The sequence below is a fragment of the Macrobrachium rosenbergii genome, chromosome 1 (genome assembly GCF_040412425.1).
Source record: "Macrobrachium rosenbergii isolate ZJJX-2024 chromosome 1, ASM4041242v1, whole genome shotgun sequence".
NCBI classification, from domain to species: Eukaryota; Metazoa; Arthropoda; class Malacostraca; order Decapoda; family Palaemonidae; genus Macrobrachium; species Macrobrachium rosenbergii.
In genome coordinates, this window is record NC_089741.1 from 36,080,243 (window position 1) to 36,100,413 (window position 20,171).

At 37.0% G+C, this 20,171-nt stretch overlaps 1 protein-coding gene and 1 long non-coding RNA gene across 2 annotated transcripts in view; both read left to right on the forward strand.

The window, feature by feature from the left end:
• LOC136849763 (protein phosphatase 1 regulatory subunit 14C) overlaps positions 1-20,171 on the forward strand; it is a 366,597-nt gene that overhangs the window by 157,749 nt on the left and 188,677 nt on the right. The gene's annotated exons all lie outside the window — the stretch shown is intronic.
• Positions 102-4,677, forward strand: LOC136849992 (uncharacterized). Its single transcript, XR_010856516.1, has 3 exons — positions 102-200; positions 1,990-2,118; positions 4,650-4,677. It is a non-coding gene; the product is annotated as an uncharacterized lncRNA (long non-coding RNA).

Genomic DNA, 20,171 nt, shown 5'->3' on the forward strand with positions numbered 1-20,171 from the left:
CCCAGTGGGATCCCCGATGACCGGGCACGGGGGCCCCAGGGCGAATTTGCACGTGGAGTTCGCGCAGTTGGGAGAGGTGAAGAAACGCAAGAGAAATACCTCGGCCAAGTATGGCGCTCATCAAATGTCCCTCATCAGGAAACGACTCAGGGGTGGAGATGTGGATGTTCGACCAACTACAGTCTCTTTATCCAACGCCGGTGGGTTGAGACATATGATACCCCCTCTCTCGCTCTCATTCGCGGAAGATTCAACCTTCTTTTCCAGGTCATCATACGATGTTGACAATATATTCGAGTCAGTTCAGATATTTTTGTTTCAGATAGCATAACCTCTCTCTCTCTCTCTTTCTCCAGCACAAGCGTCCATTCCAAGTCATTGTATACGATATTGAAAATATATTCGAGTTATTTCAAATAATATTTACTTTTTTTCAAATGGCATCTCTCTCTCTCTCTCTCTCTCTCTCTCTCTCTCTCTCTCTCTCTCTCTCTCTCTCTCTCTCTTTCTCAGGACCCCAACCGTCTTTTCCAGGTCATCGTATACGATGTTGAAAATATATCAGAGTTAATACAAATATTGATTTTTGTTTCCAAATAACATTTACCACCTCTCTCTCTCTCTCTCTCTCTCTCTCTCTCTCTCTCTCTCTCTCTCTCTCTCTCTCTCTCTCTCTCTCTAGGTCATCGTATACGGCATTGAAATTACATTCGAGTTAACTTAAAGAATATATTTGTTTCCCATATAAGAAAAAAGCGGACACGTACCATTCCATGTCATCTAATACAAGTAAAATAGTATTGATTTAACGAATATTTTCTTCTGATTTTCATTTGAATATATGAAGAAATGTTCGCGTTAATACCATATTAATAAAACGTCACAACATAACTTGCAGTTGACCTTGAGTAAAACTCTTATCTCTCGGTTCTTATCTTGTTTACATTATTTGACTGTACTTTCGCTTGTTCTCACGTACTGCATTGGTGTCTGGTTGTACAGGAAAGGAAGCTGATAATTCTGTAAGTGCTGTGGAGAGAGAGAGAGAGAGAGAGAGAGAGAGAGAGAGAGAGAGAAGAAGAAGAGAGAGAGAGAGAGACTCAAACCAGCCGTTGTATAGTGTGAAATTTTTTCAGCTGTTCAGCTGTTGGAGTCTCTGGTAGTGAAGAACGGACTTATTGTGTATGTAGTGTTGTTTTGAGAGAGAGAGGAGTTGGGGGTTACATGGTTATTGCATAAGCTTGAATGCTTTAAGTTGTAGGGTTCTCCAATAGTAATGAAATAACTCTACGTGTATTCACCAATGTTCACAAATATTCGTTGCTTGTTTTTATTTTTATACAACTTTTTATATTTAAGAAAACTTTCTTTTACCTGAGTAAACATTTTGTGCATAAGTATTAATTATTCATCTGTCTTACACAACTCGAAACCCGGAAATATTAACCAGATTAAATTACTGACAAGTTTTTTTATGGGTATATCAAGTATCATGTAGAAATTCTTGTTATTTATTTGTACTTGAAAGAATTCATTATTGTACTTACTAGCCTCTAGGACACAAGAGAACAGGATGACTGTGATTTTTCTTTATTCAGTTGTATGCATAAATGCATGTATATCATAAAATATATTATTGTCCATTACATTAACAGAGTAAGATTGAGGATCTAATGAATAATATTCTTTTTACAGGAATTTCAATTTGCATTTTCATATGATAACATTATTTTATTCTTCCATGCATTTGTCGTTTTTATGTTCTAATCCTACTTTACTGATTATTTTGGCATTATTTTCAATTTTATATTACAGTATTCATTTCATGAGATAATTAAGCTCCCATACTTTATGACCACCAACACCTCCTAAAGCTGTTGAAACTGTCATTATTATTCATGTAAAAATATCACCTTCTGAAATCTTAATGAGAACCACGCTTGAATATCAGAATATAGCACCTAGTACTGACTGCTTTCCATTTCGCAGGAAGGGAAACACGAAGAAAAAGGAATTGGATCTTGACGAACTACTCGACATAGAGGGCGAATTAAAACGCAAAAAAAATTTTTATGGGACAGTTTGGCTGATTGCAAACAATCAAAGGATAAAATTGAGGTAAGACCACTGTTTTGAGGTTGCTTGTTCAGGAATTCTAGAGATACAAGATTATTTTTATTTTTCTACTTTTTATTTTGAAGTAGTTTAACAGGCTTACTTGGTCACATTCTATGTTCTCATAGGTGGAAACTGGAGCAAAGTCAGGTTTAAGGGGTTGGACAGCTGAGTGGGAAGAAACTGAAAGGAACGAATGGCAAGAAACAAACTGGGTCTAAAGATGGGATATTGCTGTGGGTGCAAGGTGTAAAGTCGACTAAACAGCCAGCGTCACTTAGGAATAAGGCCAATTTATCTGTGTTCTAGTGCCAGACATGAAGAGTATTGGAATTAATTGATTATTATGAAAATAATTTATATTGATTTTTAGTGCATTGTTATCCTTACAGTGCCACAGGGAAACAGCTATTCACAGTAATTACTAGTTATATAGTGAATGTGTTCAACATAAAGGTTAGACAGGGGATCTCATTTGGCCTTCATGAAAAGCAAAATCCTTGGGTAGCACATATATATATGTGAGAGGAGAGAGAGAGAGAGAGAGAGAGGAGAGAGAGAGAGAGAGAGAGAAAGAGAGAGAGAGAGAGAGAGAGAGAGAGAGAGAGAGAGGGAGAGAGAGAGAGAGAACCGGCTCTATGACTTCAAATTAGATCTTCAGAAATCAACAGTTAAAAATGATAACCTCAGTGATCACCTGAGAGCACGATACCAGACTAGACCTCTTGCACTGAGGGAATATTCAAAACAGACATATTATAAAGAGAATACACTCAATTTTACTGATGAAGAGAGAATAAATTGTAATGGCTGGGTTGGTTTTAACAAAGTAGCGTAACATATTGAGACGATGTTACACTACTCTCTTTTTTCAATGCAACCATTTGTCAGCAGCTGACCAAATGCTGATGCAAAAAAAAAGAGAATATGTTCAAAAGATTTCAAAAGACATACTACGAAGCAAATGTTGCAACAGCATAAAGACTTTGTTTTTGTATGCATTGAACTAATAACACTACAGTGGGATAGAAAGTCAGAGGCTGAATGACAATTTTACTAAACAAACTCCAAGAACTGAATGGAAGGCAGAGCAAGTCATATGTGGAGAGAAAACCATCATGGAATTTATTCAAACATGCTTTTATGACCATAGATGAGTGCTGTACTGTAATTTGAAAATTGAGCGGAACATGAGATGGTTGAGAGCTGAGGAAAGTCTTAATAGTGAAAAAACCCACAGACAGGTGGTTTGTCAATGAGAGCCCTTGCTAGGCTGCCAAGGTCTTAGAGATACTCTGGAGAAAAAGACAAAGAGAGAAGATTCTACAAATTCCAGCAGAATTGATGACTAATATCTGTATGGAAGAGAGAGAAAAATTAAAGCAGGTAACCAGCACCTGTCTTTGAAATAAGGAGCATCTATAGAGCCACATTTGGTTTTGTTGAGGAGATGTGTTTCCAAATATTCCCAGTGACTGAGCTGTGCTCTTTCCTCTATTTTGATGGATATCAGCCTTGGTTTGTTTTCTGTTGCTTTAACATGCCTTCCACATTTGTTCATTTTTAGCTGCACAATTTCTAGTTTCCTAATTTGCTACTCTTCCCAATAAACATTTTACATCAGTGGAGTTAGGCATGAAATGAGTTCTTTCCTCTTGTCTCCTGTCTCATGTACTTGCTGCAGTTCCCTCATCTGGTTTTAGTCTCCTACTGGCATTTTTCACTATTTCTTGGGCTCCCTGGTGGTTTTGTATTGCCAGCCTCCAAATCTATTACTTTTCTGATTGACTGATCCTGCCCTTCTCACTCATGATATATCCAAACCATCTCTGGAAGTCTTTTGAGATGTTGGTCTGTTCTCCAGCCTTTTTAACCCTTTTTAAATCTTTTTTTATCTTTATATTTATGGGTATTATATTCTGTCAGTACATGGTGGCTGATTTTATTTCTGTCAAAGAAATTTTTATTAGCTTTGGAAACCACAGTATGACTTTTCTGTCTTCTTCAGCTGCCTTATCCTATATAAAATTTTCAGTTTAACTGGTAATTGGGTAAATTTGAAACCTGATTTTTTTCCAATTGCTTCAGATACAAAAACAAACCACATGCTGTCCAGTATACTGTATTATTTGTTTTTACACCATATATTGAAAACTAATTCTTATAAAGTTATTTGCTGTAAATTTTAAATATTCTTTTTAGATACAAAGCCTCCCATATTACCTCCAAGAAGTAGATAGAATGAGGTCATCAAATGTTTTGAAAGAGGCATAATCTATTTGTGTTTTAGGGTATGTGTCTGTAAATAAATTTTTCTTGTGCCATATTATAATGAATGAAGAAGATTCCATATACATCTTGCCTGTGTTGAGTCAGACCTGTGCTTTTGATAATGAAAATCAACATTGTTACAGTTGTATTTTGCAATAAATACTGTATCTGGGATCCACTTTAGATTTTCATGTCAAAGCAAGCTTTGGTTTATGCTATTATATCTCTATCTCTTTGATAACTGTGCTCCTTTGTCATTACAGAAATTTATTGATGAACTACTAGAACGGAGCAACCACCTGTAAAAAAAGAAGTGAAATAGCTAATTTGTGTGTTCCATGTGTACTCACGGCTCCATCTACATCTGAGGTCTTGTTTACCAGAGACATCAAAGGAACTGTAATAGCTGCTGTCTGGTGCTCCTTGGCTCTTATCGTGAAGTGTGTAGAAATGATGTTAAAGCAGTATTTCAGAGTGAATATTTATATATATACAAGATATATATACGTTAGTCTATATATATCTATACTTTGCTTAAGGGCGACTCAATGTGATGCTGGTTGTTGTCAATGTCATCGCCCGAGACTGATATGAGATTTTGGCAGTCTTGGAGTCAGGGGAGTTCTGGAATTAGAGCTCTTCACAATGGGAAGATGCTGAAGAAGCTGATTCACAATGAAGGAAGACCTGGCAAGATAGTTGTCCTTGCAACTGCTTATTCAAGGGAAATGTAGGAGAGAATGAAGAAAGGAATGTTTATCAAGCCCTCCAATGAAACAGTTGCAAGGGAATCATAAGCGAATAGAGATATCATGGCCCAGTCTTGCTCATTAATGACTTGTTCAGCTGTGTGCTGATATCAGAAATTGTTGATGGTATGGGCGTCAGTGAGTATGTAATGTAATTGATTTTAATACTTTTCTATTACATATATAGTATATATATATATTATTTGTTTTTTCATTTGATGTACAACGGGCACATGCATAAACAATACTTTTTTGAGCATTTGAATATGAGAAACTTGAAGCAGACTTTAGTATTGGGAAGATGTGTAGACTTGCTAATTATTAGAAGAATTTAGGTATTATAGGCAAAGTAGCTAGTCTCTGGCATTAACGAACAAACAATCTCATCTGTTACTAATACTGATCTTGGTAATATTCTTTAGTACACATTTTCAATTTGTATGAGATCGTCAAATTCGTTGAAACTACCAGTTTTTCTATTTAAGAGACTGAATCAGCAAAATTGCTAAAAGTGTTTTATAGTCCAGAAAAATTTGTTTGAATTAGAAATCAGTTCCACAGTATTTTGTTATAACATGGATACTATGAGCACTTTTGAGTTATTTTGCAGAAATACATATGGAATTTTTATATAAATGGTTGTAGCAATCACCATTAAACTCCTTGTTTTAAACCTTGTGTGTCCGGAGGAAAGAATTCTTCAACTTTAGCACTTCCTTACATTGAAGCTTCTCTGTCATATGAAAAGGAACACTCATTTTATCTTTGCTGAAAGTTAGTACAAGAACTTTAGGTAAGTTTCAGCTCATACTTTTTGTCTTTATTATTGTCAGTGATACTTCACTGCTGTAGACATCTGTCCTGTTTTTGGTTGTTTTCTGATGTCTTAGTTTTATGTATTAATCTTTACTGCTACTAGAGAGTAGTACGTATTGTTTGCATTTATTGTCACTTGTTTGTTACAGATTTTGTTGAAGATACAGTCACGTTTATTTTGCCATTATTGATGCTGGACAAAAGCTGTTTTAATTTTCATTGTTATTTAATGCTGTTGGCAATCCACCGTACACTTTTTATACCAAGTAGGCTATATTTTGTCTTCATAAGTTGCAATCAAGATTTGATATTTGCTTAGAAATGTACTGGAAATAACACCCAAATACAACAGTTGAATCCACGTCCTTATGGTGAAATTCAGCACAACAATCTTCAGGGATTCCCACCTTCTTACACCCAAATTCCCTTATACTGTGCTCCAAGCCATATATGTGTGTGTGGCTGAGTACTGAGCAATATAGTGAGGCTTATGATGATAATCTTAATAATAATGATTAGTAGATCTGTAGCATTAGTAGCGACAATGATGCTGTCATTTTCATACAGTTACTTGAGGCTGCCATTTAGAATCATTATATATCTGTATACAAGGATCAAAAATGCTGGATAAGGCTTCTTGAACTGAAAAGATTGTGAAATGATATCAAAAATATATATAAATAAATATATATATATATATATTTTGAGACATATATGTCAATGTAGTTAACCTTATTCTCCTTTTATACAATGCAGAGGAAAAACAGCTTTTATTGACATTATTATATTCTAGTCTCAAATCCTTTTCATTCAGATAAAACTTGTCTCTCCGCCAGGTTGTCATTTCCTGCCCTGTGAAAGAAAGCCATTTCACATGGATCGTTTGTTCTGATGATTTTGTTAAAAGGTTCGAAGAAAAATTACTGTATGTATATCGTAGACGTTAAAGGAAGTTTTTACTATGTTGTGATGTACTGAAACATAAAATGCTATTGTAAGGATCTCATTTTATGCCTCCAATTTGATACAGTGAACATACAGTAATATGTTTCCTTTGTGTTTCATAGTACAGTATTGCATAAAACGTCTTGCAGGAAAAGAATTTAAAAGAATTTTGTATGCTTTTGTACATGCTAAAAATGGGTATTATTTGCAATTTCAATTTGTTGCATTTGCATTTGATAATATTGATTGACAATAAGAATTCAAACATGTAGTAGAGAGCAAATATGCTAAATATGTTTACGAATCAGTATACTACAGTTGCTTGAATAGAGGCACAAGTTTCTTTACAGATTTGTTTAACAGTGTATTGTGAGTACTGTGTATGAAATTTTACTTTTGTGCATGAACAATGTTACATTGCATTACGGGTTTTCAACCCAGATTTTGGAGAGAGACAATAAAGTTGATAAACATGTAATAATGAAATATATATTTTCATACAACTCAGTTCATATCCTCTGGTGTGTGTTTTATTATATAGTCAAGCTTGCTTCAGTATTCTTGTGAAGTAGAAACCATTGCCATGCTATAGGCCACTGCATCAGCAATTTACCAGGAGGCAAGATCCTTGGTAGCAAAGCATCATTAGGTGTGTCATCAGAGAGAAAAATTCACTGTCGTCACATCCTTCCATGGGTATGCCCTTCGGTTAAGCTAATGCGTGTGCTTTTAGTTTCCTGCATTTACTAACACGACATTGATGTCTTCAACCAGCAAAGGATAGCATTGATCCAACAGCAAGCTTAAGGTGGGCCCAACCTTTCTCTGTTTCTCCTCCTTCCAAACAAGATTGTCACGCTGGAGCCCTTTGGCACATACACCCAACTATAATCCATGTAGAACAGTAGTTGTTATGGAATATCAGTCCCCCCTTCAGGTTGACCACCCTCATTGGCAAGATAGATAAAGCTAAAGCTCTAATGAGTGGAACTACTATAGTTTCTGCTAGGGACAATTTGGTATCCCATTGTCCCTGTTAGATGCTTCCACGACTGGCTTTTTCTTTTTGAAGTGAGGAACAATAGCCTTTGATTAATTTGATTTAAGGCATCATAACATCAATGGTTATTCATACCAGTATCATTATTCACTTTATGCAACTGATATCTTAAGCTCCAGAGCCAAAAGTCATCACATTCTGGTACAGTGCTGCCTAGCTGTTAATCAGCTCAGTGGTCTGGTAAACTAAGCTATACTTACTTCTGGGCATACTGTATTTTTAAAAGTACAAGGTGAATCAAGACATCTCCTACACATGTTATTTGGACTGGCAAGGTCCCAAGACTGCTGGCAGTACATAACATCTTTTGATCTCAAGGTAAAATTCATTTCCTCATAAGTGAATATCTCCTGGGAGTGATTAGCTGCTGTTGCTTTGTTGGTTATTGATTTATTCAATCCCACATGTGCTGGAACCCCTAAAATTTTACTTATTCTTTAATGGTTGTTCTGTAACATAGTTGGATTGCAAGCAATGTCCATGTATATTGGTCTATCACTTTTGCAAGACTCCACTTTACCCAGTCTGAAGGAAAAGTCCTGTTTTCATTCTGTTTGGTCTCTCCCACCCAGCTGTCCAACTTCTTTGACTTTGCCTTGCTTATTTTCTCCTTTCATTAAAGAAGAAATTTTCTTTACTAGCAGCCTTATCTTGTTCTATTGGCTCTTGTATCTGCTTCAGTCCAGATCTCTTCCCCTATTGAGCGTGCAACTTAATTGTACTGTAATGGAAACTGTTGATTATGTAGCCATCCTATTGGCTTTTTGAATCTTCTTATTTTCCTTCATTTGTGTGTGTATGTGTGTGTGTGTGTGTTCTGGTGGTTCTTCTGCCTGCCCAGAGTACAAGGAATGTGCTTCATCTCCAGACCCAAGCTTGAGAAGGATAAACCTGTGCATATGTTTTCACTGAGTCTGACCATCCAAAGCTAGCTCTTCATAACACTGCCTACTCAATGGAACTTTAGGCCCACACTCAGGGCAGACAACGAGTACGAGTAGAATGTACTATGGTAAAAGTTTGGCCAAAGTTTGGAAGCTGATTGTACCTCCCTCACCTGTTGTGTCAGCTGGCATGGAAGTGGATGATGGTTCTGGTACTGAACTGAAGTTGGCTGCAGAAGTTTTGTGCCCACAAGGCCTTGATAAATTAAAAGCACTGAAAGTTGGGCTCTCCACCTTAATGCAAAACACAGTGTTAACTGTTAGATGATTTTCAAAAAAGAAATAGCTACATTTGGTTGATTAGTGCATTCATTGGTTCTCAGAACAGCACCCCACTAGAGGCATGGGGCCCTCATGAGTTTTGCTACAAATTGCTGTCCTGTACCCAGTTCCCAGGTCATCAAACATTTTTCCATGCCAGTCCTTCACTGTTCTCAACCTACTTTTACCTTTCACAATCCTTCCTTCCTTCAACAGGGCACATTTGTATTTTCTCGGTACCAGTTTTTTCTTCTTCACCATATGCTACTCCATCAGCACTCTTTCACATATTGATAGGTGGGTTCCACCAGCTATTTCTTCTAATCCTACGTTGGTAACTTTATCCTGCCACTTATTCTTATCCTTCAAGACATTAGTATTTACAAGCAGCTTTGAGCTGTATCAAGATCAGTCTTACCACAGGCTTATAAATTTGTATATTAGTGTGTAGCTGTGATTTGTTATTTACACTTAGCAACAAAAAATCATTAATGAGCTTTCACATGTGCAATCAGCTTTCTAACCAAGGCCCCGGCAGCATGAGTCAGGATATATGGCAGATGGATTAATTTGGTGGTTGGTTGATATAGATTAAGCAGGCCCTAATGTCAGCAAAGGGCCTTGCACAATAAGAGTCCTTCAGTAATGTCAGGGTTTTGAAGAGGGCCTGGTGTGGACCTCTAAGCTCAAAGTCAGTGGTTGCTGGCCTCTCCAGTAACTTCTTATATGTAATAAACCTCATAGAGTCATCACTAAGTGCAACCCTTGTATTAGCAGAGAGTGCAAAAGAATCTGCACTTTGAAAATAAGAAACTAGAATGCCAGAACTTCACATCAATCTAGCAAAATAGATCAACATACAGAAGTCTCCAACATTACAAACTGGATACATACAGTATGTGCTCTTCGAGACCAGATCACCTGGAGTTAAATAAATGTTTTGAAAGGAATGACATTACTGATTTCTGAAAGAGAAGACAAAAAGAATCTTAATTAGGGTGTAGGTGTGATGGTAATTATGCTGGATGTTGGTCTGCTTTGCATAAATAATAAAAAGTTTGTACAATTGGGTACTTTACCCATAATCGAAGCTGGAGTGGGTAAAATTCCAGCAGTAGAGGATGCAATACATGTTACAATCTTACAGTCACCTGCAGATGAAAAGTTGATTGTAACAGCGGAATAATGTCACGATTGTGCCAATAGTTAAACATGCAAGAAGCTCAAAAGTAAAGCCAATAACTATAGCCCTATCTCCTTAACTAGCTGTTTAAGTCAAGTCCATGGAAAATGGTCAATGCCAGATTAACGAGGCATATGCAAAAGTCTAAAATGCTAAAGGAATTGACAGAATCAAACCTAACAGAACCGAGGCTAAAAAGAGGCCGTGGAATAGAGAAAAAAGTTAATGGAATGGTGGTGAGAAAAAAGGCAGCATATTCTTGAGCAGAAAAAATCTCTCAGAATAAAGGCCAAAAATGCCCTTGAATAGCAGAAACCAAAATGGAATGAGGGTTAAAAAAATGCTATGGAATGGGAGTATGAAATATAACTGTGAAAGGCCCCAAAAATTTATGGAATACAAACAAAGGCCCACAGACTACAGCCAAGAAGTCATGGAACGGCAAAAAAAAAAAAATCTGAATCTAATAGAATGTAGGCAATCCCCATAGAACAAGGGCAAAATCATCAGAATGAAGGGTAAAAAAAAGACATGAAATGAAGGTAAAAATACTACAACACTGAGTAAAAAAAAAAGCCAACATATTGTAGGCCACAAAACAGAGGCCACAAATAGAAGACAAAAAAATTAACTGAATTAGGTATTACTACCTTTTGAATGTAAGCAAAGAATACAGCACAAAAGGAGGAAAAAATCTAACAGAATGCAGGCTAAACACAGGCCAGGTAATACATAAAGAAGAAAGATCACGGAACGGAGGCAAAAGCTGTGTTGAAAAAGTTCGTGGAATGTAGGCTAAAAATGCCACAAAATGGAGTAAAAGAAATTAAAATTTAATGAACTGAAGACATAAAAAGGCCATAGAAAAATATTCCACAAATGGATGTAAATAGTCATGAAATGGAGGTAAAAAAAAGGGGGAGGAGGATGTAGGGAAAACATTACAAAGTAGAATTAAACAATCTAACAATGAATGCCAAAAAAAAGATAGTGGAATACAAAAAAAATAAATAAAATGGAGACAATAAGTTAAAGATTGGAGATTAAGAAAAGGTCAATACAGGAAAAAAAAATTATATGAAATGGACATATAAATAAATGCACTTAGCAAGGCATTGGAATGCAACTAAACCATGGAATGAATGGAAAAAAACAAAAGCCAAAATGTAACAGGATGGAGACAGTAACCCTCGCAATGGAAGTGAAAAGGCCTATGAATTCAGGCAGAACAAAAAAAAAAAAAAAGGAAATAGAAGCCAAAAAGGGGATATAGGCAAATACGAAAATAAAACATACAAATGAAGCCAGAATATCCATGGAAGAAAAGCTTAAAAAAGGCCACTGAATGCAGGCCAAAAAATGCCCTGAAAAAGGTTAAAAACTATAATGCAGGCAATAAAAACTGACATATGCAAAATGCCACGGAAAGAAGTAAAACATCTAAAAGAATGGAGGACAAGAACGGACAATTCAAAAATATGAACAGAACGAGTTAAAAAACCATGGAATTTAGGCAATCGATGGACAAATTGGGTGTTAAAATGAAAAAGCCCGAATGCAGGTAAAAAGAATGGCAACAAAATGTAAAGGAACTGAAGCAGAAAAGGGTTATGGAACTGAGACAAAACCTCTTAAAATGGGCCAAAAAATGTAATGAAATAACAAAAACAGCAAGGTAAAAAAAAAAAAAACCATGGAATGTGGGCAAAAATACCAGATATGGATGTTAAAACCATGCAGGCAGAAATAAAATTATATAACTCAATTTAAGCAAAAAAAAAAAATATATATATATATATATATATATATATATATATATATATATATATATATATACGCAAAGTATTATGAACTTAGCTACACGACGAATGAAGGGTCTCCAGCCCATATATATAAAAGAAATAAAACTGGTACCCCAAGATTCCACAAAAGTTGATTTTCTTAATTCTTAATAGCAGCAGTTTCACTGGACACAACTGAAATATTTGCTGAGGATGTCATAATGACACCAGGTGGCCAAACGCTTCAAAGTCGCCTTTTTAGTCTTTTTCTCTGACGACTGAAGGTATAAGATGCGTGCCAGCTTTCTGGCTCAAATGTAAACCGCACAAACATAAAAATATCTCATGTTATCGAAATAAAATACTTCATCGTCTCGATCAAAGAAAATCCCTCGCTTTAACCTGGAAATAGTAACCCAAACTAGACTCACACAAGACCTACACGTGAGGTGAAACCGTGAAGGCGGCAATGTGTGTTTCCACGCGTCAACTAAATATGGGTCGGCTGCCAAGCGTTTACTGAACGCGATAAACCGATAAAACTCAATGTGACTTGCTCACCACCCTATCAGATGTGTGTGTGTGTGTGTGTTTGAAAGTAACGCGACTGACGTCAGCATCTGCCTCGCTACCAGACTAAAGCAATGATGTTTGTAACCCTAACTGCTGAGAAAGAGAGAGAGTGGGTGAGAGGTCCTTTGCCTTACACCATGGTAGAGGTCTTGTGTCATTGATACTACGAGTTAGGACACCAGTTTTAAAAAGAAGCCTAATTCGTATGATTGACGATGGGTTAATACGAAATCAACTTCCATCTGGATAGCGAAAGTGAAAAGGTTTCCTATTTTGTGCTTGGTGTTCGCTTTAAAGTTGAGACATTTTAATGTGCAGTCGTGGAAACAATTCAGAAGTCGAAACTATTACTAGAGAGAAAAACTACTTTGGTACTGAAAAATACAGATTTGGGAAAGTGGTGGACGGATAAACTAAAATTTCAAGAGTTTCAGATAACCATGAACCCAACACATGCGTATGAGCCTATGGTAAAACGTGCCTGTGCGTGCTTAAATACCACTGAATTCTATAAAAGTCCGATTGTCTTGAAAACATGAGTTTTGCTTTAGAAAAAATATACAACAGCCACTGTCTTTTCCATCCCCCGAGATCATCGGCTAACTATTCCGTCAAGACTCGGAGTATATTATTATTTCAGATAGTCTACAGTTTCTTTAATAAGTTGCTTTTTTACCGCTAACATTTGTTTAATCATTATGTCCTTGATTCATTTCCAGATTTCTCAATTTTCACATCTTGCTAGTACTTAGGCCACTTATTGAATAGTCTGGATACCGTGAGCTCAAATTCAATTGTATTATCTTCTGCATGGCTCCATTCATTTATATTCGTCAATGGTTATTCGTGCAGTTACGTTTTCAGTGGCGCAATGTTGTAAGATGATCTAAATATTCCAGTTTCACAATCTTTATTGCTACGTATGTGAAAATGCGTTTTATATTTAAATACAATAAGGTCGGCGTTTTTCGTTTTAAAAATCTCACCATTCAACTCAGTCACCGTGACGCTTGTGACTTGATACGTCCTGTGAAAAAACAATCGTTTTATTCTCCGTGTTTCCCTAAAGACAAAAGGTTATCATCTATTAACGAGAATTATAGCTAAAGTTTCACTTATGATTTGAATTGACAATACATCTGTCAGTTGTTTACCAGCTATGGAAATAATCTAGTAATGAGATAATTCGTTATTTTTTTGGTAACGTATTTAATCGCATGGATGCAAACCCAGTTATCAGAGTGAGTTATTATTATTATTATTATGATTATTATTATTATTATTATTATTATTATTATTATTATTATTAGCCCTCTACTCAGTGGACGGGATGCATAATATCGTATTGTATTGCCAACTAATGGCTGTTTTAATCTATATTTGTTACAAACACACAATCGTCAAGAACATCGAAACGCTTTGAGAAACTATTTTCCACAGAATGGAGGCGAGCGCACGGCGGGTAGGAGGATCGTGCAAATCTAACCTCACTGGAGAAATGACAGATTTGGCGGTAGTCAGTATTACTTGCGTCAGAAGATATATTAAGAGAGGCTCTAAAAGGCCCTACGTGCCTTCTGACCTGTTTCAGTAACGCAAGGGCGCACGAGTGGTCGTGATGCAATATAACTGGCAACTCGAAGGAATTTCTTTCAAAAGATATATAAAAAATAAAGAAAACACGACTGAGTGTCAGAGAAGGGGGAGGAGGGTATATATATATATATATAGGGGGTGGATGAGTAGGAGGGGTGGGGTAAGTGATGTAGGTTATGACAACTTGGCGATAGTCCATGATAGTCCAAGTATATCAGAGTAGAGTCAGGTGGTATATCAAATGTGAGAGAGAGAGAAAGAGCTGTAAGGTACAGATAATCGAGGAGACTTCGCTAGTCTGCCTATCTGTTCGTTACGATGTTTTTTTTTTTTTTTTTTAAGAAAGATGCGTTGTTCCCACAACATTCGCAACTGATGTTGCGCTATAAAAGCGTCATTTCACATTCTAATAACGGACACCCGTGAGACTAATTCTTCCCACAGACACCAGACGAAATTGGTAATCCCGTAATGAAGTGGTTCGATAAAACTGATCCTTTCTGTTGCATTTAGTGCTTTTGAATTCTCTTTCCCTCTGTGATAAGTTCTCTCGGCAAATTACAAGTAGTACAGAACTGTCTTTGAAAAGCTGATCGACATCATTCCTTCTGCAGAAGCTTCGTCACGATGAGTGTCAGCAACCTTGGAGGAACTGTCAGACCTGACACGTCCGAGGGACGATGTCAGTGACAGCGGCTCACTTGACAGTGATGGCGAAGCACCCAGAACCCCTGTCACCGTCCATTTATCGTGCTGGTTCTGGCGTTTTATAATAAAGGTAAAGATGTCAGTATTTCAATGACTTTCTTATCAAGAATATAATGTCGATTGTCATTTCAAATCGAACACGCCTATTTCACCCCTTTTCGTAAACGCTGTATCGTTAATTGGCATTCAATTTGAAAACGCCTATTTCAGCCCTTTTCGTAAACATCATATCGTTAATTGTCATTCAAATCGAAACACGCCTATTTCCCCCCCTTTTCGTAAATAATACATCATTAACTGTCATTCAAATCGAACACGCCTATTTCAGTCCTCCGTCTAACTTTCAGGAAACGTCGAGGCAGTGATGTCAATTGGTAGCACCTCATTTGACGAAAACGGGCACCAACAAAAGCCCCAGGACCCGTGGGATCCTCTACTCCTGTGGGTGCGCCCCGGACCCTGCTGCATTCACTTTTAGCTCATCAAGTGAGGGAAGCTGAGATTTCTCCATTGCCTCAGTCGGCTGTGGTACTGGGCTCTTAGAATGGATGATCCAAACGAAAACAGGTAAACGGAACGAAATCTGGCCTTTCTGTTTTTGGATCTACAAAAGATGCCGTTGGTTTCTCTTGCTTGCAAAAAGTAAGAAGTGGTGGCCACACTGATATTTCTAAGTGCTAACGACAACTTATGGGGAACAGAGAGAATTTGTGAGAACTGTGTAATGGTGGAGTCCCAGATTACATGAATTAAAGAGCGCTGTTCTAACAAAGACGAATGAGTTCAGTCAGTACAAGGACTAATAACATCGAAATATGTAACCGGGATTTTTACACGCTAAATTTTATTTGGGTTGGTCTCCTAAGAACAAACTACTGTCGAATTAAACACACCTTTTTTTTTTAACTGAACACAACCTAGAACTACTTTGATTTTTTCCGAGACAGTAGTGCCTTAAAGCCTCTATAACCATCGAAATTGATATTATTTCTCATTAGAAATAAAAGTAACAATTATTGCAAAAAACAATTACTACTGCCACTGCTCCCATTGAGGTTTACCAACATCATACTAGGTGTTGATTTTTTTTTTGTATAACCAGGGAACTTCAATAAGTAACAATTGCTATTTCAGGTTTGTCAGTGATGTGGTTATGAAATCAACGGGAGTTGGTGGTATCCCAAGCATGCCCCTCCCACTTTCATCCCACTGACCTACGCCGACCCTGAGGAAGACCCTCCAGCTGCCCCCTTGTACCCATGCCTTAATGTGTTGTTATTTCAATAATGCTCCCCGTGTTTAGGTAAACAAACACTTGGCAGAGTACAGTTTATGCTATTGATGGTGGGGGGTTGGATCAGGTTAGCTTAAGTTAGGCCATCATAGGTAACATCTGTTTTATTGATATCCCCACTATGCTTTAAGACACTCCATAATGCAGGGCAGAGCTGGTACAAAAGAAAGGTAAAAATTCATGTATATATTTACCTAAGGTAAACTCTGAAATTCAGTATTTTACAGAAATGAAAACCCAGTTTCTTTTTAAAAGATTAAAATTCATAAAGCTTTTCTCTTAAACAAACAGAGACCTTTGAAACATTTTAAACATGATGGTCCATATAGCTCTCTCCTCTTTTTATATTATTATTATTTCCCTCTTTTTACATGCAGGAAATACGTCGACGCCTACGAAGGTCCCCTGTTAATCATAATAGGCTCTACGCATAAGGCCCGGTGCACGGAGCCTAGGCCATACGATTACATAGGATGTGCACCCATGGACCTAACATCAACTCATAATATTACGGACGTGGACGTCATAGCGTGTTATATACGAGATCCCTGGAAAGTAGATGTTGCGAACAAGTTGCGCATTTTCACGAGAGTAAAGAAATAATTATAGTTTTTAATGTGCTGTTTGTGAAAAATTCTCATGAATCAAAAAATTAGACAACATACATTTCGCAGTTATGAAAGTATATCAGTAGTTGTGAATATGCTAAAAAAATAGCTTTCGTTCCATGGAGGTTCAAGAAGACACAGCCATAAACCTAAAATATCATGAAATCAAATGCAATTATTTACCAGTCCAAACGTTACTGGGCATCACACTTTCTTGTAATAAATGATCTTGGCTTGATCTCTCCAAAATTATTAATCTCTAGATGGTTACTTTACAACCGTCATTGACTCCGCCGCCTCCGTGAAATTCCACCATTCCCATCTTTCCTGTGCTTTCACTTCCACAGATTTCCACTCGTCTCCGTGTGATAACGTTTGAATAAACTAACAAAATGATAGTCTGGGATCGTAAGGTTTAGCCATTTGCTGAGTTATGTTGACTATAACAAGCAAAATTCTGCAAGGAATGAACTATGGCAGCCAACCTCCTACTACAGGGATACTGATTTTTTCTTATGCACAGACTACTGTAAAGAAGACATGAATGTAGACTGTGATAAAACAAATGAGACCGAGGCAAGAAAAAATAGCTATGAACGTGCAGCAAGCCTCTTAATTGATGCTGTTATGAGAATAGACACTACATTTTTCAATGCGGCATTAAAGACTGGCACGTCCTCATTTGACGCGAAATTTAAAAGACCCAGGATGAGGCGAAAGAAAAAATTCGGAGGGCCCTGTAAATTTGTTAACTAAAGAACACATCGCAGACCGCTGCCAAAAACCAAGCAACGCTCTAACCTCTGAAGGACATTCGAACATTGACGACAGGAACTGCAAGGTTTTCCGGATGTGCCATCACGCAAAGAACAACTACGGACCCTCTGGGTAGCTTCGAATATCCCAGCAACACTCCCTTTGCAACCAAGATCTATCTGTGCTCGTAACGGCACATTTAGCTTGAAAGCTCTGGCCTGCAATGGTGTGCCTACTATTATGGTGTGAACCATGAATTGCATAAACAATTAACATGTGGCTATTTGATTAATGAATTTGCTACAAGAGGGCCAACGCCAATCAGATTATAATAAATAAGAACTATGGATCTTTTTTTATGAATTTTAGCGAGTTAATGTGTCGTCGCGGCATTATGCTTTTCTAACACCCGTTTGAATTACATCTTGTCGAATAAACCTGAAATGGTCCGTCTCTGTTCATTAGCCTGACCAATCATAAATCATAAGGAACTATGAGAAAAATCATACATATGCTTCCTTTGACTGTATAATGTTTTTTAATTGGCTACAAAAAACTTAGCGTAAGACAAATAAGCGCATGCGCAGATCGGACCTCAGTCTGTTGTCCTTTTATTATAATTATATATAGATAATCACTACTAATTAACATACTTAGAATATTTCATGTAACCGGGAAATTTAAGCATACGATCCTTTCTTTGCACAATTAGCTGAAATGCCCTACATTTCATTTGAAAGAGATATTAGACGAAGGTGAGACTGTCTACATGCCTTATGCAATTATATTTTGTTTCGAAACGCATTTACATCCATGACAAAATTTTCAAATCATATTATCAAAGTAAAAGCTGATGAAATGCAACGTTCTGTCATTGGTTTGTAATAGAAAGTCTGTCATTAAAGACCTACACATTTTGTATACTGTATACCCATGTACAAAATCAAAACGCTAAAAAGCATACGTATGCCTCCTTGTACCCTATTATTTTACGAAAAGAGGTACAGTATGCCACATGCTGGATAAACCTTTGATTATCATATTACTCTAAATTTTCTTTTTGACTTTTAACTTGACTCCTGTGGCCTAGGCCTACTGACAATGTCACCGCTGATCCCCAAGTGAAGCTAAGCTCATGGAGGTAGGCTATGCGCGAATACTTTCCTTCCTTACAAATTAAATTTAACAGTGGCGAATCTAGTAATTCTACCTTTAGTCATGGGTAATAATCTTGTTCTACTATTCGACTAATGAGCGAACACTTCTAGAGAAATAATTACGCCCAAAATGCTTGTAAACATAATGGAACCGAGGTCTACCGCCGGTCACCTCCATCATAAACAACGTCACCAGAGACCTTTACGAACCACATCAACTTACCTGTCGTCCATATTTTAACCTTATTTCGGTGTGGATTGTTCGTCCTCTTCATCTCTGACACTTCTTTTGTCTTTATGGCTGCTTTTTTTGCATGGAAATGGCTTATTACACACGCGAATTGAAGAAATTTGCGGAGCACTGTTTGTATAGTCTGCCGTCGAACAATTTCAAGAAGAAGAAGAAGGCCCAAATGTAAACAACTTTCAGGAAAATACTTTGTTTTTGTATGTTGATTCTTCAAAGGTCAATTTTATAAGTTGGGATACCAATTGACCTTTGACCTGACCATTACTTTGAATAAATATCGTCTGGATTCCTCTCGAGAAAGGTAGGCTGATGCTCCGTCGACTTGTTAGCTGGCGTAGGCTTTGCTAGCCTACCTTAGACCTACTTTAAAATATAATTTGTATTGTTATACCTTTTTTTTATTTTCGTACGACCTTGTTTTATAATTTCAGTGAGTTTTCTCATAGAATTTGAGGTATATCTTTCTTTTATAACCATAGCCGAGTCCGGTTGTAAAATACGTTGTTCTTGGTGGTTGTTGATAAATTTTACTTTTTCGTTAGGCCTATTCGCCGACTTTCATTAACCTGATGGGGGAACCACAGTTGGAAAATGGGCGATTTTTGAGTGTGGAAACGGAAAGGATGGATTAGGCAAAGCCACAGGGATGCACCTTAACCTAACCTAGTGCATTAGGCCTATGCTGTATCACACTGGGTCCCCATAAAGGACACTGGAGTTATAGAGAACAGACCTAAGTTTTATTTTATTTCTATTCTTTGTCCTTTAAATTATTAATATGGAAACAAAAAGGAAGAGCCACTTTTTATCTCCACTCAGCATAGCCTACATAGGAAGGAAAAACAATATTTTCTATGGTAATTCAGGGTCCAGTATGAATGCCAGTACTTGAATTGCCATATTAGATGTTTGTTTTTTTTTACTTCCTGGGCAGTGCACATCATAATAATAAATTTAATTGAAAAATTTAGCCTTTGGAGCACTGAACCTTGTTTTAGGAACACTTGCCATATCAATGAAAGATGCTTTTTCCATTTGTTCCCAGAGTTACTTTATAAATATAATTTTAAAATATGGCACTTTTTCAGGTCTTGATGTGACTCT